Below are 25,792 nucleotides of genomic sequence, written 5' to 3'. Positions count from 1 at the left end.
ATCTTCCGATTTCCAGTATGAAACGGATATGAAGCTGGTGAAGCTATCATGTCCCCTGCTCAAAGACAGTGTGGGAGGCCCAATCACGGGTATGCCTTGGGCATTGGGCAAAGGAGGAAATGCTTGGAGGTGTAATGGGTACAAGCTGCCCCGAGGGGAAGAGGATTGGCCTTCACCCCCACAGCTACGAGCAGAAAACTATGTTTTTTTCAAATTCGTCCATGGGATGTGTGGGCGTCGCTGGCTGAGGGCATTTAAGAGTCAACCACATTGCTGTGGACCTGGAGTCACATGTAGGCCACCAGAGTTCCTTCCCTGAAGGTGGGACATTAGTGAACCAGATGGGTTTTTACGACAATCAATGGTTTCATGGTTTTTAATTCCAGATTTTTTGTGGCAGGATTCGAACACCCAGAGCATGATTCTAGGTCGCTGGATTCAGCAACCATAATCCACTCCACCAGGATTCCATATCAAGTCTGATCTAGATACAGGTTATGGAGGATGGGGCACATTAAACAGTTTCCCCAAAATCTTACTGGCCGCATTATATTTGGATTTAGTCATTTGAAAATCTTTCAAGGCCTCTAACTCTCCCTTCCACACAGGGCCCAATCGAAGTTCAGTTGCTACGGTTCCAGGACTCAAGTGGATGCACTCTCACAGCTTCTTAGTAACATTCCACCGAGGGATTCTCACATTACAGCCCTACCTTACTGTAAACCCTCACCCTGAATCCCAGCGCCTCGTGTGAGCTGGAAAGATATGTCGTTGCTGCTTCTACCACCGGGGGGGGGGGGGGGGGGGGGGTTGCTAAGCAACAGAACACAAAACGGCTGCTGTGGAACATGCTCTTCATTATATTTCTGAATCTCAATACAGGTGCTTGATACCCGAGACCTCGGAGCCATTCCCCTCATTGATGAAAAGCACTGGAACAATTTGTGTCTGTGCCGTACCTTCACATTGAGCTTGTGGAGTTTTGAAGCCAGCCTCATTGTAATCACCAAATGAAGGGGAGCTTCCTGCTTCCAGTTGCTATCGCAGTTACGTACTAATTCAACAGCCACAACAACTAGGCAGTAATGGCATCAATCCGATGTTGCGTGCACTGTAACACCCCAGGGATCAGATAAGAGACCCCTTACAAAAGAAAAACAGATGCTGTTACCTCAGCTTTCTACCTCTGACCCTGACTGTATAATAGTCAATGTTGTCACCGACCAAATAGTGGTAATGAACTGAATACAGCAGATAATACAGAGGAAGGGCCATCATTTGCTTTGGGAATCCATTTGCAGTCTTATTCTTCACTAAATTATTATTTAACCAAATGGTACCAAAGCCCCATAGAGAGTTTAGCCACGTGTTCCCTTGAGCTCGCTTTGCTGAGAAACACAAGGCTATAAAACATGACTCGAATCGTATAGGGGGCCTCAATGGGCAACGGGCAGCCGAGGCCGCACATGGACCCGTTTTGTGCACCCGAGGCGCTGCGTTTGCTGGACCCTCGGTGTAGCAAGAGATCGGGACTCCATTCCGAGGCCCGGGAAGCATCCCACGAAGTCCCCCCCCCCCCAACACCCACCCCAACACCTGCCCAGGGCAACTCCAACCCAATCTCACCCACAATGAAAAATGCCAACTTGGCACCTTGGCAGTGACAGGTGGCATTGTCAGGGTGCCAGGCTGGAACTGACAGGGTTCCCAGGTGGCACCAGCAGTACCAGGTTACCACCCTGACCAAAGGGCATGTGCCCTGGGGCCTCCGATCCCGAGAGATCCCCATGAGTGCCGTTTCTGGAGACCAGTACTGAACTGTGCTCGCCCGAGGTATCCAAGGCGAAAGAGATAGATCCCAGTGCCTCGGGTGCCTCAAGGATCTGCACGTTAAAGTGACACTAGGTGTCTCGCTTTAATATGCAGCTTTGCTCAAAAGTGATCCCGCCCACGATGGGCAGGATTTACATCGCAACATCTCACGAGATCGTGTTAGATCGAGGTCGAGTCGTTGCGAGCTGGGTAGCTCCCGGGAGCGGGTTCTCCCGGCTTTTATCAGCTATGCTGTGCCACGGCGGGCTGACCTTCAGTCGCAGCGTGGCCATTAAACCGCGCCCAGAATAAACCATCAGTCCTGAGGAAAGGCCATCAGGCCAGAACATTAACATTGTTTCACTCTCCACAGAAGCTGCCAGGCCCACCGCCCGTTTCCAGCATTTTGTGTTTTTAAATCGCAGGAGGAAACTTAATCCGTCCCATTTCCACGGTTACGTTTTCAGTCTCTCACGAGGCTGAAAACGGGGAGCGATGACGATCGTGTGAGATTCTGAATCCTGGCCACAATCTGCATTAACCGTATGAGGGAAGCAAAGGGAAAACCATTCAACAGGTCTCTGGTTTGATGGTGGATTGAGGTTTCCGCAGCAACGGAGAGATTTGGGGTCACCCACTGAGGTAAAATGGCAACATTTTCGCCACGGAACCAGGCGGGGTGAAAAATAAATTCTTGGCCATGTCCAACTTAAATTAGAATGGTGGAATACAAACCTAAACCAAAGAGTAAATTTAAACTTTTCTAACGCTAGGAGTAGGATTTCTCACTCCTTCTCATCAACAGGATCGTCTGGTCCCGGCAACGCGCCCCCCCCCCCCCCAAACCCCAGTGGGTTCCCCAATGGCAGAATAAGCGAGCCATACAAAATAGCGTAGGCTACGGTGGGACTGTAAGATCCTGCCGGCGATCAATGGTGAGCCACACCGGCATCGGAAAACCCATGGTGAGGAGCGGGGGGGGGGGGGGGGGGGGGCCTGGAAGACCCCGCCCAACCTTGCCCATCATCGCAGAGCAGTCATGGAGCCTGCTGATTTTAATATTCCTTTGGCCTGCAGTAAAGGCTGATCGCAGTGGACAAATGTCGCATGGGGAATTTTCACTACTGATGCAAAACTCCTCTGTAAATTATTAATTCTGTTGTCGAGGGCAGCACGGTGGCGCAGTGGGTTAGCACTGCTGCCTCAGGGCAGCACGGTGGCCTAGTGGTTAGCACTGCGGCCTCACGGCGCCGAGGTCCCAGGTGCGATCCCGGCTCTGGGTCACTGACCGTGTGGAGTTTGCACATTCTCCCCGTGTTTGCGTGGGTTTCGCCCCCACAACCCAAAAGATGTGCAGGGTAGGTGGATTGGCCACGCTATATTGCCCCTTAATTGGAAAAATATGAATTGGGTATTCTAAATATATATTTTTTTTAATTCGATGGAAGAAAGGAGAATTGTGGTGTAAGATGGGGCACAAGCTAAAGGGGCAAAATGTACCAGGTTCCCCCCATGTTAACATCTGTCTGAAGGCTTTGCATTATCGAACAGAGAACAGGCACTCGAAAAGAAAAACACTGGAGGGGGGGGATTTACCGACCAACCCGCCGCCTGGCTTTCGACGCCGGAGGTGACCCGCCAGCGAGATTTACCGACCCCGTCGTTGTCAACTGCACCCCTCATTGCCGGGAAAACCATGCGCCGCTGTGGGACTGGAATGTCCCGCTGGCGTGAACAGTGGGTAGATCGCGCCCACTGTGACGGGTGCAAATGACCAGGCAAATGCCACTGTCCCACCATTATCACGCTGAGAAAAACAAAACCACTGGCTCCAACCAATAAAGAAAATGATTTAATCTTGCAATGAGCAGATTGAAACCCGCTGCAAATCCAGGGAAGGGTTGAGCATATTTACACCAGTGACAACAGTTTGGATTCGCTGGTGATATTTTTTCCGGCTACCACAATCTGAAAATCCTTTAGATTACCACATCTTTCCTGTTTCCCAATTCTACCCTTCAATTTTAACCTGGAGTAATAATCTTTCATCTATCAATCTTGTGATTACTTCTGGCATCAACGCTCACACCCATGATTTCCATATTACTGTGGTTCGCACTGTAAGGTGGCTAGGTAGGTTGGGGCGGGTTGGGTTGGACAAGGAATGATTTGCTTTAAACACTTAAATGTTGCTGTAATTTGGAATGCGCAGACTGAAAAGGTGGAAGCAGATTCAACAGCAACTTTCAAAAAGGTCAAGAGCAGTAGCCCCTCCCTAAATGAGGTAGTGGTGGTGGCGATCTGTCTTCTTGAACCGCTGCAGTCCCTGTGGTGTAGCTTCACCCACGCTGCTGTTGAGAAGGGAGTTTCAGGATTTTGACCCAGCGACAGTGATGGAACAGCGATATGGTGCCAGGGCCTGACAATGTATGGCTTGAAGGGGGAACTAGGAGGTGGGAGTGGTTTCTTTTTTTGCCCTCTCTCTTCCAGATCGCAGGGGTAAGAGTTTTGGGAACTGCCGTTGAGGCTGGTTCAATAATTGAAGGGGCAACATTTGCAATGCTCTGGGGGAGAGTGCCGGAGAGAAAGACTAAATGGATAGCTCTCTCTAGGTTAGCACAGGGACAATGCACTGATTAGCCTCCTCTTGTACTCTATGGGTTTAAGATGACCTTTCAAGCACCGCCATTGCGGGCAGTCTCACTACCCTTTACCATGCTGGATGGTAAACAAGGCGGCTGCGTTGCTCCCAGAGTTTCGGAGAATCACTTCCCGAGGTGGCGACCCCCATTTAAAAATGTTTTTAATCCATTCCACAGGATGTGGGAGTCGCTGGTTAGGCCAGCATTTATTGCCCATCCCCAGTCGCCCTTCAGAAGGTGGTGGTGAGTTGCCTCTTGAACCGCTGAAGTCCTTGAGGTGTAGGTACACCCACTGTGCTGTTGGGGAGGGAGTTCCAGGATTTTGACCCAGCGACAGTGAAGGAACGATGATATATTTTCAAGTCAGGATGAGGAGTGACTTGGAGGGGAACCTCCAGGTGGTGGGGTTCCCAGGTATCTGCTGCACTTGCTCTTCTAGATGGTAGCAGTCGTGGGTTTGGAAGGTGCTCTCTGAGGAACCTTGGTGAGTTACTGCCTGCAGGGCATCTTGTAGATGGTACACATGGCTGCCACTGTGCATCAGTGGTGGAGGGTTTGAATGTTTGTGGAAGGGGGTGTGATCAGGCGTACTGCTTTGTCCTGGATGGTGTTGAGCTTCTCGAGTGTTGTTGGAGCTACATTCATCCAGGCAAGTGGAGCGTATTCCATTACATTCCCGACTTGTGCCTCGTAGATGGTGGACAGCCTTTTTTTTGGGGGGGGGGGGGGGGGGGGGGAAAGAGTTACTCGTCATAGGATTCCTAGCCTTTGGCCTGCCCTGGTAGCCACAGTATTAATGTGGCTAGTCCAGTTCAGTTTATGATCAATGGTAACCCGCAGGATGTTGATTGTGGGGGATTCAGTGATGCTAATGCTATTGAGCTTGAAGGGGAGATGGTTAGATCCTCTCTTGTAGGAGACGGTCATTGCCCAGCACTTGTGTGGCTCGAATGTAACTTGCCACTTGTCAGCCCTAGCCTGGATACTGTCAAGACCTTGCCGCATTTGGAAATGGACTGCTTTATTAAATGAGGAGTCGTAAATGGTGCTGAACATTGTGCAGTCATCCGTAAACATCACCACTTCTGATCTTATGATGGAAGGCAGATCATTGATGAAGCAGCTGAAGATAGTTGGGTTTAAGCCGCTACCCTGAGGAACTCCTGCACTGATGTCCTGGAGCTGAGATGATTGACCTCCAACCACAACCATCTGCCTTTGTGCCGGGTATGACTCCAACCAGCAGTGAGTTTTCCCCCTGATTCCCACTGACTCCAGTTTTGCTAGGGCTTCTTGATGCCACACTCGGTCAAATGCTGCCTTGATGTCAAGGGCAGTCACTCTCACCTCACCTCTGGAGTTCAACTCTTTTGTTAATGTTTGAACCAAGGCTGTAATGAGTTCAGGAGCAGAGTGACCCTGGCAGAACCTAAACTGAGTGTCCGTGAGCAGGTTATTGCTGAGTAAGTGCCGCTTGACAGCACTGTGGATGACCCCTTCCATCACTTTGCTGATGATGGAGAGTAGACTGATAGGGCGGTAATTTGCTGCCCTGCTTCTTGTGTACAGGACACACCTGGGCAATTTTTCACAGAGCCAGGTAGATACCTCACTAATGTCTTCAGGCGGCACATTCAGTTTAATCACATAGAACATAGAACATAGAACATAGAACAGTACAGCACAGAACAGGCCCTTCGGCCCTCAATGTTGTGCCGAGCCATGATCACCCTACTCAAACCCATGTATCCACCCTATACCCGTAACCCAACAACCCCCCCCTTAACCTTACTTTTATTAGGACACTACGGGCAATTTAGCATGGCCAATCCACCTAACCCGCACATCTTTGGACTGTGGGAGGAAACCGGAGCACCCGGAGGAAACCCACGCACACACGGGGAGGACGTGCAGACTCCACACAGACAGTGACCCAGCCGGGAATCGAACCTGGGACCCTGGAGCTGTGAAGCATTTATGCTAACCACCATGCTACCCTGCTACCCCATAGGCAGCAATGTTGCTTACCTCGTGTTGGTCTGCACAGATAATGAGGAGTTTGTGGCGTAGTAATAGTGTCACCAGACTGGTAATCCAGAGACCCAGGATAATGCTCTAGTCGCCTGAGTTCAAATCCCACCACGATTGATAAGGGAATTTGAATTCAATTCAAAACAATCTGGAATTAAAAGTCTAATGATGACCATGAAAAATCATTGTGGACTGTTGTAAAAACCCATCTGGTTCACAAATATCTCTTGGGGAAGGAAATCTGCTGTCCTTACCTGATCTGGCCTATATGTGACTCCAGACCCACAGCAATATGGTTCACTCTTGACTGCCTCTGAAATAGCCTCGCACGATACGCAGTTCAAGGGCAATTAGGAGTGGGCAACAAATGCTGGCCTTGCCACCAATGCCCACATCCCAGCAAAGAATATTGGGGGGGAAAAAACTGAACAGTAGAATTTAATTTGCTCCTGGCACAGAGCAGTAGAAATATTTTCACTTTTTGTGGGTATCTGAATTAGTTAACTGGCACCAGGTTAACCTGCACAGTGGTTAGCACTGTTGTCTCATAGCACCAGGGACCTGGCTTAAATTCTGGCCTTGTGAACTGTCTATGTGGAGTTTGCACGTACACCCGGTGTCAGCGTGGGTTTCCTCCGGATGTTCCGGTTTCCTCCCACAGCCCAAAGATATGCCGGTTAGGTGGATAGACCATGATAAATTGCCCTTAGTGTCCAAAAGATTAGGTGGGAATTACGGGGATAGGGCAGGGGTTGGGCGTTCTTTTGGAGGGTCGGTACAGACCTGATGAGCCGAATGGCTTTCATCCATACTGTGGGGGTTCTATGGCTCTATGAAAATATGTTGTCTGTTACAATAGGCTGTTTTGGAATCAGTCTTGATGCAATCCCTGCTCCTTGGAAATGCAAGTTTCCATCTCACCGTAAACAGAATGCAGAAGAACATTACGGGTTAGGAATGGGAGTAGGCCATTCAGCCCATCAGATTTGCTCTGTCATTCACTGTGATCATGATCTTCCAACTCAACTCAATTTTACCACACAATCCTCATATCCCTCGATTCTTATAATAACATAGAAAAACATTGCAAGCAACAAGATCACAATAGGACAGAAATGTAGTTAAAAAGTTATTGTGAGCATTAAAATCTCAATTCTGGAGGATCATATATTCAAAAAGGGTGATCAATTTATCAGCTAGATGAGACAAAGGAATTAAATGCACACATACATGGTACTGCACACGACACTGTGCACACACACACACGGTACTGCACACGACATAGCACACACACCACGTGGCACTACACACACGGTACTGCCTAAGGCATTGCGCGCACACACGGCACAGCACAGCATACACATACATGGCACAGCACACACACACATGGCACTGCACACGCATACACACACGACACACACATACACATACATGACACACACACGCCACACATATACGACACACACATACACAGGCATAAGTGCAAACCAAGCCTTGTGTGCAATCTTTTTCTGTTACAGCCCCAGCCCCACACCTTCTGAACTCTCTCTGCCTGACCCCGAAAGCTGTTTCACACAAGCTGAAAAACGCTCTGGCAAAGATCTCATATGGAAGACTGAAGCGCAGCGTTTAGTAAATATGATGAAAGCACACAACAGCCACGGCAATACAGTTATTGAGACTCAAGGCAGTGCAAGGCCCAGCTTCTTTCATCATTGAATACTGAACAATGCCTAGCCCTGCCCTGTGGTTTACATTACTGCTCATTTCATCTAGATTAGCACAAAATCAAGCTACTTCTCCGATACACAAAATAGCTTGTTTGAGCACAACTATCAGGTTACACAGAAGCAGCATTTTAAGAAGGCCGGGTTGTTCTTTGCACATCCCTCAAATGCTGAAATGTCACATTAACCATGGAGCCACAATCATAGAAAAGATTCGGGTCTATTGTGGGAGGTTCACAAAGCTGTTCGCTCGACTTACCTTTTCACATCCAAGAGATTGATTTCCCCGCTCTCTCTCTCTCTCTCTCCACACCCAGCCCACTCTCTCCCCCCCCCCCCTCCCGCCCAACCCCAGTTAAACAAGTCTGGTCAAACAGATGATTTTTGGGTAGGTTCCCTTGTGTGTTTGTATTTGTAGCCTGTGGAAGTCGCAAATAATTATTCCAGCACTGAGCAAAAGTCTTGCAAATGATGAGCACGAGAGCTGCGTTCCTGCCTTGTAGTTGCAGAGCCTCCCCTGGTTGCTGCCTGCATCACACACATGACTGGAATAGTAATAAAGGCCACATCAGGGGCTGAGAGAGCTGACTGAGATTTCTCAGTTTCCCTTTCCTTAGCCGGTCCCTGTTGCCTTTATTGTTTGGACGCACTCACTTGAAACAGGCTCGCCTGCACGTCCCATTCAACCTAAAACTCAAGCATCTGGCAAATGGGGCTGGGGGCTGGGCGGGGGAGCAGTCGAGTCTCCAGGCTCACATACAGCTTGGAGTCCTGCTTCGCTTCAAATCAACATTTTACAAGGCAGCCAGGCACAGTTTAAACAGGTTCGCGTACAGAACCTTCCCACGGCTTAAGCTCATCTTTGCTCTACCCCAGAAAATAGGTTATGAAGCGGACATCCACACCTGGGGAAAGAATTCCACTTTGCCATCACGTCAAAATATCAGGATGGTGCTAATCTGGCCAGTTGGACAGCTTTACCCGTTTACATCCCTCTATATCCCTCCTGCCCCCCCCCCCCCCCCCCCCCCCCCCCCAGCACTAAGAGTGACAATCAGCCTCGCTGCCTTTAGAAATGTGTCTCAATAATTTGCATCATCAGAGTTATTTTAATACTTTCATAATTTGTGGGCAGCACGGTAGCATTGTGGATAGCACAATTGCTTCACAGCTCCAGGGTCCCAGGTTCGATTCCGGCTTGGGTCACTGTCTGTGCGGAGTCTGCACATCCTCCCCGTGTGTGCGTGGGTTTCCTCCGGGTGCTCCGGTTTCCTCCCACAGTCCAAAGATGTGCAGGTTAGGCGGATTGGCCATGATAAATTCTCATTAGTGTCCAAAATTGGCCTTAGTGTTGGGTGGGGTTACTGGGTTATGGGGATAGGGTGGAGGTGTTGACCTTAGGTAGGGTTCTCTTTCCAAGAGCCGGTGCAGACTCGATGGGCTGAATGGCCTCCTTCTGCACTGTAAATTATATATGATAATAATAATAATAATAATAATAATTGAAAATTACAGCGGATGCTGGAATCTGAAACCAAGGAGAAAATGCTGGAAAATCTCAGCAGGTCTGGCAACATCTGTAGGGAGAGAAAAGAGCTAACGTTTCAAATCCAGATGACCCTTTGTCAAAGCTAAAAAGACAGAAAGTGGGAAATATACTGTGGGGTGAGAGAATGAAAGATTTTTATAAATAAAGTTAGTGGACCAATTCATTTTTCCAATTAAAGGGCAATTTTGTGTGGTCAATCCACCTACCCTGCACATCTTTTGGGTTGTGGGGGTGAAACCCATGCAAACACGGGGAGAATGTGCAAACTCACATGGACAGTGAACCAGAGCCGGGATCAAACCTGGGACCTCGGCGCCATGAAGCAGCAGTGCTAACCACTGCGTCACCATGCTGCCCTGAGAGAATGAAAGATGAGTCATAGCTACAGAAACCAAGGGAACAGATTGCGACTAGCCACAGAAACCAAGGGAAAAGAGTGCTAATGGCAGTTCCCAGAGAGAACAAATGATGTGAAAGGCCAAACAGCAGAGAAACAAACATCAGAGGGAAAACTGTGACAGATGTAGATGTGGGGGGAAGGGAAGGGGGAAGCAAAGGGAAGAAAAGGTAAGGAAAAGGGGATAAGGTGGGGGAGTTAAATATATATAAAGAAAGACAAGAAAGAAAGAAATGGTAAAAGACAGTTAAAATGAAATGGGATGAAAACAAAGGGGTTGAGGTGGGGTAGGGCTGATCATCTGAAGTTGTTGAATTCGATGTTGAGACCAGAAGGCTTGCCTAACCGGAAGATGAGATGTTGTTCCTCCAAATATCGTTGAGCTTCACTGGAACATTGCAGCAGGCCAAAGACAGACATGTGGGATGGGAGCAGGGTCTTGTCTTGAAATGGCAGGCAACAGGAAGGTCAGGGTCGTGAATGCGCACAGACCGAAGATGCTCAGCAAAGCGATCACCCAGTCTGCGTTTGGTCTCTCCGATATAGAGGAGACCACATTGGGAGCAGTGAATGCTGTAGACCAAATTGGAGGAGATGCAAGTGAAATGCTGCTTAACCTGGAATGAGTGTTTTGGGCGTGGGATGCTAAGCATGGAAGAGGTAAAGGGGCAGGTGTTACATCTTCTGCGATTGCATTGGAAGGTGCCATGGGTGATGGGAGAGGTGTTGGGTATGATGGAGGAGTGGATTAGATTGTCTCAGAGGGAACGGTCTCTGCGGAATGCTGACAGAGGGAGTGAAGGGAAGATGTGTTTGGTGGTGGCATCACGCTGGAGTTGGCGAAAATGGCGGAGGATTATGCTTTGCCTACGGAGGTTGGTGGGGTGAAATGTGAGAACGAGGGGGACTCTACTTTTGTTCTGGGAGGGAGCGGAGGGTAGTGGCGCGGGAGATGTACCGCATACTGTTGAGGGCCCTGTCAACAACTGTAGGTGGGAAATCACAGTTGAGGAAGAAATAACACATTTTTGAAGCACCATTTTGGAAAGTGGCATCAACGGAACAAACGCGATGGAGGCGAAGGAGCTGAGAGAAAGGGATGGTGCCCTTACATGGTGTAGGGTGCGAAGATCTATAGTCAAGGTAGCTGTGGGAGCCAGTGGGCTTGTCGTGGCTATTAGTAGATAGTCTACTGCCAGAAATGGAGAAGCTGGGAAGAAGGGATGGAGTTTCCAGCGATAGACTATCTACTAATATCCACTGCAAGCCCACTGCAAGCCTCAAACCCACAAAGCTCCACTCCATAGGTTAGGCCTAATCCCTAACAGAACACCTCCAGAACCAGTTGTCCAAACTGGCATCAATTTTACCTTGTAATCTACTTATTTTATTGATGCAAGAAATGTGGGCACCATTGGTAGAGCCCGTATTCATTGCCCGTCCCTAGTTGCCTTCTTGAACCGCAGCAGTCCATGTGGTGTAGGTGCACCCACAGTGCTGTTAGAGAGGGAGTTCCAGGGTTTTGTCCAATGGTAAAGGAACGGCCGATATATTTCCAAGTCAGGGTGGTGTGTGGCTTGGAGGGGAACTTGCAAATGGTGGTGTTCCCATGCGTCTGCTGTCCTTTTTGATTTGATTTATTATTTCACATGTATTAATATACAGTGAAAAGTATTATTTCTTGCACGCTGTACAAACAATGCATACCGTACGTAGGGAAGGAAGGAGAGACTGCAGAATATAACGTTACAGTTATAGCAAGGTGTAGAGAAAAGATCAACTTAATATGAGGTAGGTCCATTCAAAAGTCTGATGGCAGTAGGGAAGAAGCTGTTCTTGAGTCGGTTGGTACGTGACTTCAAACTTTGGTATCTTTTTCCTGACGGAAGGAGGTGGAAGAGAGAATGTCCGGGGTGCATGGATTCCTTATTATGCTAGCTGAGGGGCAGCACGGTGGCACAGTGGTTAGCATTGCTGCCTACGGCGCTGAGGACCCGGGTTCGAATCCCGACCCTGGATCACTGTCTGTGTGGAGTTTCACATTCTCCCCGTGTCTGCGTGGGTTTCACCCCCACAACCCAAAAGATGTGCAGGGTAGGTGGATTGGCCATGCTAAACTGCCCCTTGATTGGAAAAAATAATTGGGTACTCTAAATTTTAAAAAGAATTATGCTGGCTGCCTTTCTGAGGCAGCGGGAATTGTAGACAGAGTCAATGGATGGGAGGCTGGTTTACGTGATGGATTGGGCTACATTCACAACCTTTTGTAGTTTCCTGCGGTCTTGGGCAGAGCAGGAACCATACCAAGCTGTGATACAACCAGGAAGAATGCTTTCTATGGTGAGAAGTTGGTGAGGGTTGTAGCTGATATGCCAAATTCCCTCAGTCTTCTGAGAAAGTAGAGTCGGTGGTGGGCTTTCTTAACTATAGTGTCGGCATGGGGGGACCAGGACAGGCTGTTGGTGATCTGTACACCTAAAAACTTGAAGCTCTCGACCCTTTCTACTTTGTTCCAATTGATGTAGACAGGGGCATGTTCTCCACTACGCTTCCTGAAGTCGATGACAATCTCCTTCGTTTTGCTGACATTGAGGGAGAGATTATTGTCATCGCACCAGTTCACCAGATTCTCTATCTCGTTCCTGTACTCTGTCTCGTCATTATCTGAAATCCGACCCACAACGGTGATGTCATCAGCAAATTTGAAAATCGAGTTGGAGGGGAATTTGGCCACACAGTCATAGGTGTATAAGGAGTATAGTAGGGGGCTGAGGACACAGCCTTATGGGGCATCGGTGTTGAGGATGATCATGGAGGAGGTGTTGTTGCCTATCTTTACTGATTGTGGCCTGTGGGTTAGAAAGTTCAGGATCCAGTCGCAGAGGGAGGAGCCGAGGCCAAAGCCACGGAGTTTGGAGATGAGTTTTGTAGGAATGATGGTGTTGAAGGCTGAGCTGTAGTCGATAAATAGGAGTCTGACATAGGTGTTTTTGTTATCTAGGTGTTCCAGGGTAGAGTGCAGGGCCATGGAGATGACGTCTGCTGAGGACCTGTTGCAGCGGTAGGCGAACTGTAGTGGAACAAGGCAATCCGGGAGGCTGGAGTTGATTTGTGATTTGTACCATGACTAACCTGTTAAAGCACTTCATGATGATGGATGTCAGAGCCACTGGACGATAGTCATTAAGGCACACTGCTTGACTTTTTTTTGGTACAGGGACATGGTCATCTTGTTGAAGCAGATAGGGACCTCAGATTGTTGTAAATAGAGATTGAAGATGTCTGCGAACCACCCGCCAGCTGATCCATGCAAGACCTGAGTGATCGTCCGGGTACCCCATCCGGGCCAGTGGCTTTCCATGGGTTGACTTTCGAGAAGGCTGCTCTGACATCTGCAATGGTGATCTCAGATACAAGTTCATCCACGGCTACTGGGGTGGAGGGCTCACTCTCGCTGACCTGTTGCTCAAAGCGGGCATAGAATGCGTTGAGCTCATCAGGGAGGGGTGCATTGGAGCTGACAATTTTACATGCCTTCATCTTGTAGCCCGTTGTGTCTTGCAGACCTTGCCATAGACGGCGGGGATCCGTGTGGCTAGCCTGGGACTGAGCTTGGTCCGGTACTGTCTTTTGGCATCTTTGATGGCTTTCTTTAGATCATATCTGGCTTTCTTGTAGAGATCAGGGTCGCCTGACTTGAACGCCTCAGACCTAGACTTCAGCAAGCAGTGGATATCCCTGTTCGTCAGGGTTTCCGGTTGGGAAACACGCGGATTTGCTTCTTTGGCACACAGTCTTCTACACACTTACTAATGAAGTCAGTTACTGGAGTGACGTACTCGCTCAGGCTGGTCGCAGAGTTTTAAAATACTGACCAGTCCACTGACTCTAAGCAGTCCCGTCGGAGATCATCCGATTCCTCAGACCAACAATGCACGACTTTCTTTGACGGATTCTCCCGCTTCAGTTTTTGGTTATAAGCCGGGAGCAGGAGCACAGCCTTCTGGTCAGATTTGCCAAAGTGTGGGCGGGCGATCGAGCAGTAGGCATGTTCGATATTTGTGTACTAGTGGTCCAGGGTGTTTGGGCCTCTGGTGGAACAGGTGACGTGTTGGTGGTAACTTGTCCTTTTAGGTGGTGGTCTTTGCACATTCGGATGGTGCTGCTGAAGGAGCACCGGTGAGTGTGATAGTGTATCTTGCAGATGGTCTGTGAAGTAAAGACACCATAGTCCCAGGTGACCATGGGCTACTTTCCCCTCCGAGAGGGAGAGCTGATTGGTGGTGATTTAACCTGAGGGTCACCACATCTCAGGCGAGGTTGAGGAGGCTGGGCCTTCATGAATAACCTCAGCCAGTATTGAACCCGCGCTGCTAGCCTTGCTCTGCTGTCCAGCTGTCCAGCCAACTGAGCTAAAGGTAGACAGAGAGACTGTCTGGGTGTCTAGAACAGAGGCAGAACTTAAAATGACTACTGGGCCATTCAGGCGCGATGCCAGGAGAGATGTCTTCACAGAAAGGGTAGCGGGAATCTGCAACTCTCTCTCCGGAAATTCTATTGAGGCAGAAGTCAATTAAAAATGTGACAAATGAGGGAGTTAGATTTTTATTAGATAAGAGTGTTAAGGGGTATGAATCTACGGTCGGCAAATGCATTAAGGGAATTATTTAATTGAATTGTAGAGCATGCTCGTGGGGTTGTGTCAGTTGTTCCCGGCCTTATGGATACACCATCATTTGCCAGCTGCAGATTCAGCCTCCAAAAAGCCAAGGGGCTGTTTAGCTCAGGGCTAAATCGCTGGCTTTGTAAGCAGACCAAGGCAGGCCAGCAGCAAGGTTCGATTCCTGTAACAGCCTCCCCGAACAGGTGCCGGAATGTGGCGACTAGGGGGTTTTTCACAGTAACTTCATTTGAAGCCTACTCGTGACAATAAGCAATTTTCATTTCATTTCAATTATCGGTTACACTGATCAGACATAATTAAAGGATAGAATTTGAATGCAGTGACAGGATCACAAACGCCTTTAAAGGAAGTCTAAAACCAATAAAAGCTCATTTTCATTCAGTCCTGTTCGGTCTGAGGAATGAAAAATAGGGTGAACAAGTGGATTAAAAGATGCGAGGAGAGATGAAAAGGACACAATCACAAAAGAATGGGACATATTGGGTACGATCGAATGGCCTCGTCGCTCCCGACTCAGTGTCAAGACGAGGCCGTGAAATCTCGCTGCGTGTTCGCAACTCCTCGCGATATCAATCTCGATCGCGCCCTCACTAGGGAAGATCCAGAGTAACATATTTAAGTGTGCCATTAGGCTCATTAAACTATGTCTGCATCTGATTCTCCTGGGAATTAGCGGCCGTGCCTGGGAGACTTCGCCATGGCCCTGTTTAGCACTGGTCCACACAGACCTGGGCCAGGCCATCGAAGGCCCCTGGGTGGTCGGGTTCTGGGCACAGCTGTACCCTGGCACTCCTGCTGGTACCTGGGCACCTTGGTAGTGCCAGTCTGGCGGGTGCACTGCCATGGTGCCAGGCTGGCAGTGCCAAGGTGCATGTTTGCCAGGTTGCCTGTGTCAGGGATCGGACCTGGGGGTGCCATGCCCTTAAGAGGCAGGTTGAAGGGGGAGAGGTTCGAGAGGTAAGTTGGGACAGTGGGGTTCCGGAGGACGCGGTGGGGTGTCCGAGGGGGGGGGGGGGGTCAAGAGATTGGGGTGGCATTTAGAAATGGCACCCCGATCTCTCCCTGCACTGATGATGAGGTCAGGGTGGCGTCGGGGAAGCCATTCCCAACTGAGGCCAAAAAAAAAAGACAGAGTCCCATTTGATAGCCGGGTCGTTCTCGGTGCTTCAGGCATCGAGAAAGGCCCCACTATACCCGCCCAAAATGGGACTCTTGATTTTTGCATATTAAATCGAGCCTTTAATATCCTAAAAATGGGCTGGCTGGGACGGAGTCTGTGTGTCATGAAGGTATACCGTCCTCATATACAAAACCAGCTAACTTGCTGCCAAGATGACCCCAAAAGCAATGGTGAGCAAGCTACTGGGCCGAGGCCAGTTACCGAGGCCGGGCAGGGGACTGTTGCTCGAAATCGGACAGCAGCCATTCATGAAATAGGGCGTGCAAAGGGCAACGCGGTGGCGCAGTGGATTAGCCCTGTTGCCTCACTGTGCCGAGGTCCCAGGTTCAATACTGGCCCTGGCTCATTGTCAGTGTGGAGCGCCCCCACAACCCAAAGATGTGCAGGGCAGGTGGATTGGCCACGCTAAAATTGCCCCTTCATTGGAAAAAAATTAATTGGGTACTCTAAATTTATTTTTTAAAATAGGGCATGCGTGAAGCCAGAAAGAAGAGTCTGGCTGGACAGGGGTCAGCTGCTCTTTTCTAGTTTTAGAAAGATGAACATGAGGTAAAGATGAACATGAGCATAAAATAATGACCATTACTCAGTTCAGTTAGAAGTCTTACAACACCAGGTTAAAGTCCAACAGGTTTGTTTCAAATCACTAGCTTTCGGAGTACTGTTCCTTCCTCAGGTGAATGCAGTGCTCAGAAACCCCAGTCCAACGCCGGCATCTCCACATCAGTACAGTTAGAAAGAGGCGTTTGGAAAGCTTGCAAAGGGGATTACCCTTCTTTTTATTAGATGATCAGATTGTCAATCAGAGAATAATTATTCATCTCATATCCCCTCAACAACTTGCGCCTTTAACAACAACGTATGTTTATAAATCAGTTGAGAGGCTTCACCGGATCATCAAACAAAATTTGGCATTGACCCACATAAGGACAGGTAGGGCAAACTTTGAACAAAGAGGTAGATTTATAGGTTTTTAAGGAGCCTCTTAAAAGGAGGCGAGAGAGCGAAGGAGAAAAAAAAAAGAGGGTGAGAGATGGAATTCCAGAGCTGAGGTCTGAGGCAGCTGAAAGCACGGCCGGCGTTGATGGAGCGAAATAAAAATCAGGACTGGGCAAGAGGCGGGCATTTGAGGAGGGCAGAGGTCTCAGAGGGTTGTAGGGTTCGAGGCGAATACAGAGATAGGGAGGTGGTGCAGCCCACGGGAGGGATTTGAAAGCAAGGAGGAGAACCTTTCAAATAGAAACGTTGCCGAATCAAGCACCAATGTAATAATAATCTTTATTCACGTCACAAGTAGGCTTACATTAACATTGCAATAAAGTTACTGTGAAAAGCCCCGAGTCGCCACGTTCCGGCGCCTATTCGGGTACACAGAGGGAGAATTCAGAATGTCCAATTCACCCAACAAGCACGTCTTTCGGGACTTGTGGGAGGAAACCGGAGCACCTGGAGGAAACCAACGCAGACACGGGGAGAGTGACCCAAGCCGGGAATCGAACCCAGGGCCACGGCGTTGTGAAGCAGCAGTGCTAACCACAGTGCTGCCCCATGTAGGTCAGGAAACACAGAGGCTGGTGGGTGAGTGGCATTCTGCTGGGTGCACGGAACCACATTAGTTGCAGGAAGTGGCTTTGTCACATTTTCTTACAGCAACACCACTTCTACGAAAGAGAAAAACAGTTGTGCTCGTTTCAGCCTGCAACCGAACATTGTGCTATTCAGAGAACAGGCCACGTATAAAATACAGACACTTCTTTACAATCAATCATATCCCCTCCAGTCTGAGTGATTGTCGTTCTGTTTACTGATCTGGTTTCTGTTCCCTCACCAGCACAAACAATGCAACCTTCCGATTGCTGACGGCAAACTTTAAAAGCTCCCCAGCAGTTCAATATTTCACGGTTTTCCTTTTAAAAAAAAAATGACCCAAACCAGACCTATCTCCACGACGGAGAATGAACAATGCCCACAGCAGAGTAGAAGGAACCAACTGTGGGAGCATGTTCCTACTCTGCATTCGCAATTCACTTCCCCATCGGCACCCAGCCAGAGTAATCTGTTTGATCAGTGAGAACACCAAACTGCTACAGTCTGCAGCAACTATCTGTTACAGTACAACTGATGATTCAGCACTCAACAATTAACATGTTAGCAGGTCTTTACCCAGATTATCCAAGGATTGGTGAATGACTTCTCCCTTTCTGATAACCTGCCAGTACCTGGATTGTTGGAGACTGCAGGCGAGTAGACACAGCAGTTTGAATGGGTGGGGGGGATGTGTAGCTGCAAGTATTCAATATTAAAATGATGATGCACTTCCTCTGGTATGATTGTCTCTTTCCTGTTGAGCCCTCAAACTCTGGATGACAACATGCGGTACAAAAGAGGAAAAGTTGCTTTGAAAGTGAAACCGAAGCAGGTTGGTGTGTGCTCCAAGGCACAAAGAATGGACAACCGCCGCACATAGCTGAACAGCACTCAAGGAAGCATCTATGTAGAACTCTTCATATCCTCAAGATGTCCCAATGCCGCTGAATTAGCCACCGGTGCCTTGTAGGAAATAAGGCAGCCAGAAATAAGGAACACACACACACACACACACACAGCAATGATATAATACCCAGATAATCCACCTTGGTGGTGCTGGTTGAAAAATAAATATCGGCCAGGATACTGGGAGGAACTGAGTTCCAACAAAGAGTCAGCATGGACCCGAAACAGCAACTGCGTTTCTGTCTCCACAGATGCTGCCAGACCCGCTGAGATTTCCCGTACTTGTTATTTTTATTTCACGGGGGAGAGCTCCCCTATGGCTCATCAAATTAGTGCCACGCAGGCTCACCAGAGAGGGTCCCTGTGATGTAATGTCTCATCTGCAGGATGGCAACTCCAAAAGTGCAACTTTCCCTCAACACCGCACTGAAAAACTCTCCCTCAACACCGCACTGAAAACTCTCCCTCAACACCGCACTGAAAAACTCTCCCTCAACACCGCACTGAAATACTCTCCCTCAACACCGCACTGAAATACTCTCCCTCAACACCGCACTGAAAACTCTCCCTCAACACCGCACTGAAAACTCTCCCTCAACACCGCACTGAAAACTCTCCCTCAACACCGCACTGAAAAACTCTCCCTCAACACCGCACTGAAAACTCTCCCTCAACACCGCACTGAACAATTCTCCCTCAACACCGCACTGAAAACTCTCCCTCAACACCGCACTGAAAACCTCTCCCTCAACACCGCACTGAAAACTCTCCCTCAACACCGCACTGAAAACTCTCCCTCAACACCGCACTGAAAACTCTCCCTCAACACCCCACTGAAAACTCTCCCTCACCGCACTGAAAAACTCTTCCTCAACACCGCACTGAAAACCCTCCCTCAACACCGCACTGAAAACACTCCCTCAACACCGCACTGAAAACTCTCCCTCACCGCACTGAAAAACTCTCCCTCAACACCGACTGGAAAACTCTCCCTCAACACCGCACTGAAAACTCTCCCTCAACACCGCACTGAAAACTCTCCCTCAACACCGCATTGAAAACTCTCCCTCAACACTGCACTGAAAACTCTCCCTCAACACCGCATTGAAAACTCTCCCTCAACACTGCACTGAAAACTCTCCCTCAACACCGCACTGAAAACTCTCCCTCAACACCGCACTGAAAACTCTCCCTCAACACCGCACTGAAAACTCTCCCTCAACACCGCATTGAAAACTCTCCCTCAACACCGCACTGAAAACTCTCCCTCAACACCGCACTGAAAACTCTCCCTCAACACCGCACTGAAAACTCTCCCTCAACACCCCACTGAAAAACTCTCCCTCAACACCGCACTGAAAACTCTCCCTCAACACCGCATTGAAAACTCTCCCTCAACACTGCACTGAAAACTCTCCCTCAACACCGCACTGAAAACTCTCCCTCAACACCGCACTGAAAACTCTCCCTCAACACTGCACTGAAAACTCTCCCTCAACACCGCACTGAAAACTCTCCCTCAACACCGCGCTGAAAACTCTCCCTCAACACCGCACTGAAAAACTCTCCCTCACCGCACTAAGAAGTCTCCCCGAGTATTGCGTGGAAAAGCTCCCCCTTAGTAGTGCGCTGAAAAGTTTACCCTCAGTACCGCATTGAAGCATCAATCTGGGTTTTGAGCTCAATCTTCTTGCGTTGGACCTGATCCTTATGAATTAACACAGCTATGAATTAACATTAATCCAAACCTTTCACTCAGTTACAGTTCAGAATACCACTCTCACTTGTGTACCTTTCGTCTTTGCTTCCTCAGGGCTCAGTACAACCACTGTACACTGTCTGGGCAGCACGGTAGCACAAGTGGATAACACTGTGGCTTCACAGAGCCAGGGTCTCAGGTTCGATCCCCTGCTGGGCCACTGTCTGTACGGAGTCTGCGCGTTCTCCCCGTGTCTGCGTGGATTTCCTCCGGGTGCTCCGGTTTCCTCCCACACTCCAAAGACATGCAGGTTAGGTGGATTAGCCATGATAAAATTGCCCTTAGTGACCAAAAAAGTTAGGCCGGGTTATTGGGTTAGGGGGATAGGGTGGAAGTGAGGGCTTAAGTGGGTCGGTGCAGACTCAATGGACTGAATGGTCTCCTTTTGCCCTGTATGTTCTATGTTCTACACAGAAGCAGCGGGGTATAAATTACTAGTAATTATTTCTGTCTGGTGGACATGTTGAACTGAGGAGTTCACTGGGCCAAGATACCAAATACTATGTTGCGGTTGGGGGGCAGGGTGGCAGCAATTTAGCCCCCATCGCGAATGGTAGCACAGGTAGTAATTTGCATCTTGCAAGTTGACCTCAGACTAAGGAAGGGGGCGAATTAAACCAGACTGGGTTACTGTCGACAACCCCATTTTGTGACCCTGGGTGTGGGCCGATGTTGGGGGAAGTACCAGCTCAGGCGCTGCTGCGATCCCACTCCACCGCGGGCGAACATCATTACTCCAGCATGGGGGCACTGGGCTGAGGTAGCAGCAGCTGCAGTGACCCACTCCACCGGTGCCTTCAAATGTAGAATAGCAGAAGGTGGCAGGAACTCAGGGAGGCTCAAAGCAAAAAAGACCAGACGAAAATAAAGTTACACGTTGTAGCGTTTGGGTTTGGTGTAACGGAAGCATGATCAGGTGCTGACATTGAACCAACCCCCACCCTCGCTATGTTCATTGTTGCTATCAGCTACTGCCGACTGACACGGACAAAAGGACATGACACACCATGTGAACACTGTAGAGGGCAAATAAACCGTGCACACTTCTAAATGCACAACCCTTCAAATACTGCCACTGAAAACAATTTGCGAATTGCAGCCAATATTCTCCTGATTTAAGCAACAGTTCAACTTTAAAGCTCTCAAATTGTTTCCAGCTCGTTTCACGGCCTTGCCGCTCTTCACCGCTAATCTCCAGTCCTTCAACAACCCCCCTAGAGATTAAGTACGCCCCTCTAAATCCACCCTCTTTCTTTTTTAAAAATAAATTTAGGAGTACCCAATTCATTTTTTCCAATTAAGGGGTCATTTTAGTGTAGCCAATCCACCTAACCTGCACATCTTTGGGTTGTGGGGGTGAAACCCACGCAAACACGGGGAGAATGTGCAAACTCCATACGGACATTGACCCAGAGCCGGGATCGAACCTGGGACCTCGGCGCCGTGAGGCTGCAGGACTAACCCACTGTGCCGCCCCTAAATCCACCCTCTTGAGCAGCCCAGATTTTAATTGGTACCCCATTGGTTGCCATGCCTTCGGTTGCCAAGGTCTTAAGCTCTAATGTTTTCTCCCTACACCTCTCCTTTTCCTGACCTCGCTTTCTTCCTTTAGAGAGTGGCATGGTGAGATAGTGGTGAATACTGCTGCCTCACAGTGCCAGGGACCTGACCTGGGTTTGTTCGATTCCAGCCTTGGGCAACTGAGTGGAGTTTGCACGTTCTCCCCATGTCTGCGTGGGTTTCCTCCGAGTGCTCCGGGTTTCCTCCCACAGTCCAAAGATGTGCGGGTGAGGTTGGGTTGAGGGGATGGGGTGGGGGAGTGGGCCTGGGTAGGCTGGTACTCTTTCAGAGGGCTGGTGCCGACCCGATGGGCCGAAAGGCCTCCTTCTGCACTGCAGAGATTCTATGGCTTCTACCTGTGGTTTGAGGACACTCCTTAACACCTACATCTTCGACCAAGCTGTTGATCATCTGTCCGAATCGGTGGCTTGCGTCACATTTGTTTCGTACCTTGGGCAGCACGGTGGCGCAGTGGGTTAGCCCTGTTGCCTCACGACGCCGAGTTCCCAGGTTCGATCCCGGCTCTGGGTCACTGTCTGTGTGGAGTTTGCACATTCTCCCTGTGTTTGCGTGGGTTTCGCCCCCACAACCCAAAAGATGTGCAGGGTAGGTGGATTGGCCACGCTAAAATTGCCCCTTAATTGGAAAAAATGAATCGGGTACTCTAAATTTATAAAAAAACAAATATTTGTTTCATACCTCTGTAAGCACAGAAAATGAAAAATGAAAATCGCTTATTGTCACGAGTAGGCTTCAATGAAGTTACTGTGAAAAGCCCCTAGTCGCCACATTCCGGCGCCTGTTCGGGGAGGCTGGTACGGGAATTGAACCGTGATGCTGGCCTGCTTGCGTCTGGTTTAAAAGCCAGCGATTTAGCCCTGTGTGCTAAACACCAGAGGGGTGTTTCATAGAATTCCTATAGTGCAGAAGGAGGCCATTCGGTCCATCGTGTCTGCACTGATGTATTGAAAGAGAGCCCTACTCAGGCCCCCCCCCCCCCCCCCCCCCCCCCCCCCCCTTGCGGGGATGCTAACCCACTCCACCACAAGACCACCCTGATCTTAGACGGTGCTTTCCAAAATATTCGCTAAATATTTTTTTTAAATGTTACCCAGAGTCCGATTTTTCATAGCTTACTTGGAAAAGTTACATCAATAGTTCACCTGGGCTAAGCTACAGTGTGAAATTGGATAAGTATTGTCTTATGTTCCCTGGATATGAAAGTAAGGAGTGGTCAGGTTGAAAGGTTTGAAATTACGAAAGAGATCAGCAACGTAATCAAGGAGTGGATCATTCTTCTGGAGGATCCAGAACACACGGACATTATTCTTGAAATTAAACTAAACCGATTAAAAAGGAAACATTGTTAAACCAAGGCTGTGAGAATGTGCCGTGCCAGCCAGGCAGAGATTAAAAGTCAACTGAAACTTTTATAACATTCTTTCATGGAATGTGGGTATCACTGACAAGGCCGGCATTTGTTGCCCATCCCTAATTGCCCTTGAACTGAGTGGCTTGCTTGGCCATTTCAGAGGGCGGTTAAAGGTCAACCGCATTGTGGTGGGGTCAACCTTTCAAACGGTTGGAGTCACTGGTGGAGGAGGCAATCGCCCCGGTGAGGGTGGCGGTGGCAAAGGCATCGGCCGAGGTGAGAGAGCAGGGCAAGAAGATGAAGGAAGTGGAGGAGGCCGTGTCACGACACAGCGACCAGGTCACCTCGATGGGGGACGAGCTGCGGCAGGTGGTGGAGGTCAACCGAGGACTCCGAGCAAAGCTCGAAGACTTGGAGAACCGTTCAAGGAGGCACAATTTGAGAATTGTGGGCTTGCCCGAAGGGACAGAGGGCCCAAGGCCAACACAATACTTCGCAAACAAGTTGGCGGAGCTGATGGGGGAACTAGACCAAGCTCATCGGTCATTAAGGCCGAAGCCCAAAGTGAATGAGCCGCCAAGAGCAATAATGATCTGCTTCCATAAGTTCTGCATGAAGGAGAAGGTATTAAGCTGGGCGAAGCAGAAGCGTGAGGTGCTGTGGGATGGTGCTGCGGTTCGGATCTACCAGGACTTGACCATGGAGTTGGCAAAAAGACGAGCGGCTTCAATGGGCCTATGAGGCGAGCAAGAGGGGGTGGGGGAAGGGATGAATGCTGGGAGATGTTGTTTTGGGGGAACTGTAGGGAGGGTTCTTGGGAGGGGGGGTGGAAGGGGTTCGATGTTAACAATGGGCAGGGACGGGTCAGGCTTATGGGGCAGGGCCCAGTGGGATGATGATGGTGGATAAGAAAGGTGGGGGGGGGGGGGGGGGAGAGACCCCCAGGAAGGTTAGTCACGTGGAACGTGAAAGGGCTAGGAGGTCCGGTCAAGAGGTCAAGGGTGCTTGTGCATCTTAAAAGTTTGAAAGCCAATGTGGCTCACTTGAGGGTGAAGGACTAGGTGAGACTTAAAAAGGGCTGGGTTAGCCAAGTGTTTCACTCTGGATTTGATGGAAGGGCTCAAGGGGTAGCGGTGTTGGTCAACAAAAGGGTACGCTTCCAGATGGAGAAGGTGGTGGCAGATCAGGAGGGTAGATATGTAATTGTGACAGGGGTGCTGGAGGAGAGATTAGTGGAGCTGGTAAGTGTATACGGTCCCAATTGGGACAATGTGGAATTCGCGAGGAAGGTGTTTGGGGCCATTCCCGACTTGGACACTCACGAGCTGATTGTGGGGGGGGACTGGAACTTGGTGCAGGAGCCAAGGTTGGACAGATCACGGCCGCGCTCGCTGGTCCCATCGGGGGGCAGGGGGGGGGGGGGCGAAGGCGCTGGCTGGGCTAATGGTGAAAATGGGAGGGGTGGACCCTTGGAGGTTCCTGCACCCAAGGGAACAGGAGTACTCGTTTTTCTCAGCAGTCCATAAGGTAAACTCGCGGATCGCCTTTTTTGTGGTGGGAAAGGCTTTACTGGCTGGAGTCAAGGGGTCGGAATACTCTGCAACTGCAGTGTCAGATCACGCTCCACATTGGGTGGATATGGTGCTGGAGAAGGGGGTAGCGCAGAGGCCGGGCTGGAAACTGGATGTGGGGCTTTTGGGGAACCAAGTATTCTGTGAGAAAATTGAAAAGGTAATTAAGGAATATGTAAGTTTCAACTGTACGGGTGAGGTGTTGACGGCAGTCATCTGGGAGGCTCTAAAGGCAGTGATGAGGGGTGTTAGCATGTCAGCTCCGGAGGGAGGCAGCGGCAATGGAAATTCTTCAGGTAAGGGATGGGACCGGGAAGTTGGTGGTGGCTCCGGAGCTGATTAACAAGGCTTTTGAGGAGTTTAATGAGAGGTTGTACAGGTCAGAGCCACCCGGGGGAGACCGTGAGATGCTGGAATTTCTAGATGAGTTGGAGTACCCGAGGCGAGGGGAGGGGGACAGGGCTACATTAGAAGGAGCAATATTGGAGCAGGAAATAAAAGATGCGATTGGGAGGATGCAGTCAGGGAAGGTGGCAGGGCTGGATGGGTTTCCGGTGCAATATTATAAAAAATTCAAGGATAAGTTGGCACCCCTGATGGTGGGGATGTTTGAAGAGGCGATAGGGAAGGGAGTGCTGCCACAAACCTTGGGGTAGGCATCGATCTCCCTGTTGCTAAGGATCCGACGGAGTGCGAGTCGTATAGGCCCATATCACTTCTGAATGTGGACGCAAAAGTATTGGCGAAGGTACTGGCGGGTAGGCTGGAGGAGTGCCTCCCGAAGGTGATAGGTGAGGATCAGACGGGGTTCGTGAAAGGGAAGCAGCTGTTTTCGAACATTAGGAGGGCTTTGAACGTCGTTATGGCACCGGCGGAAGGGAAGGAAACAGAGGTGGTTGTGGCATTGGACACCGAGAAGGCGTTTGATCGGGTAGAATGGGGGTACCTGATGGCAGTTCTGGACTGGTTTGGGATTGGACCAAGATTTGTGAACTGGGTAAAGCTATTATATAAG

General features: G+C 49.5%; 1 protein-coding gene across 7 annotated transcripts in view; it reads right to left on the bottom strand.

The window, feature by feature from the left end:
• The window catches only part of LOC119978086 (neuronal-specific septin-3-like), a 400,144-nt gene that overhangs the window by 158,562 nt on the left and 215,790 nt on the right, over positions 1-25,792 (bottom strand). The window contains exon 1 of one of the 7 annotated variants that reach the window (XM_038819480.1): positions 18,186-18,298. The exons of 4 other annotated variants lie outside the window; for them this stretch is intronic. The gene's annotated coding sequence lies outside the window, so the exon portion shown is untranslated. Of the gene's footprint in view, positions 1-8,471; positions 8,565-18,185; positions 18,299-25,792 lie in introns of those variants that run through there. 2 more of the 7 variants (XM_038819484.1, XM_038819479.1) reach the window with 2 other exon arrangements.

Source organism: Scyliorhinus canicula, chromosome 15, assembly GCF_902713615.1.
Source record: "Scyliorhinus canicula chromosome 15, sScyCan1.1, whole genome shotgun sequence".
Classification (NCBI taxonomy): domain Eukaryota; kingdom Metazoa; phylum Chordata; class Chondrichthyes; order Carcharhiniformes; family Scyliorhinidae; genus Scyliorhinus; species Scyliorhinus canicula.
The sequence above is the reverse complement of the archived record's forward strand: the minus strand, read 5'-3'. Positions and strand labels throughout refer to the sequence as shown.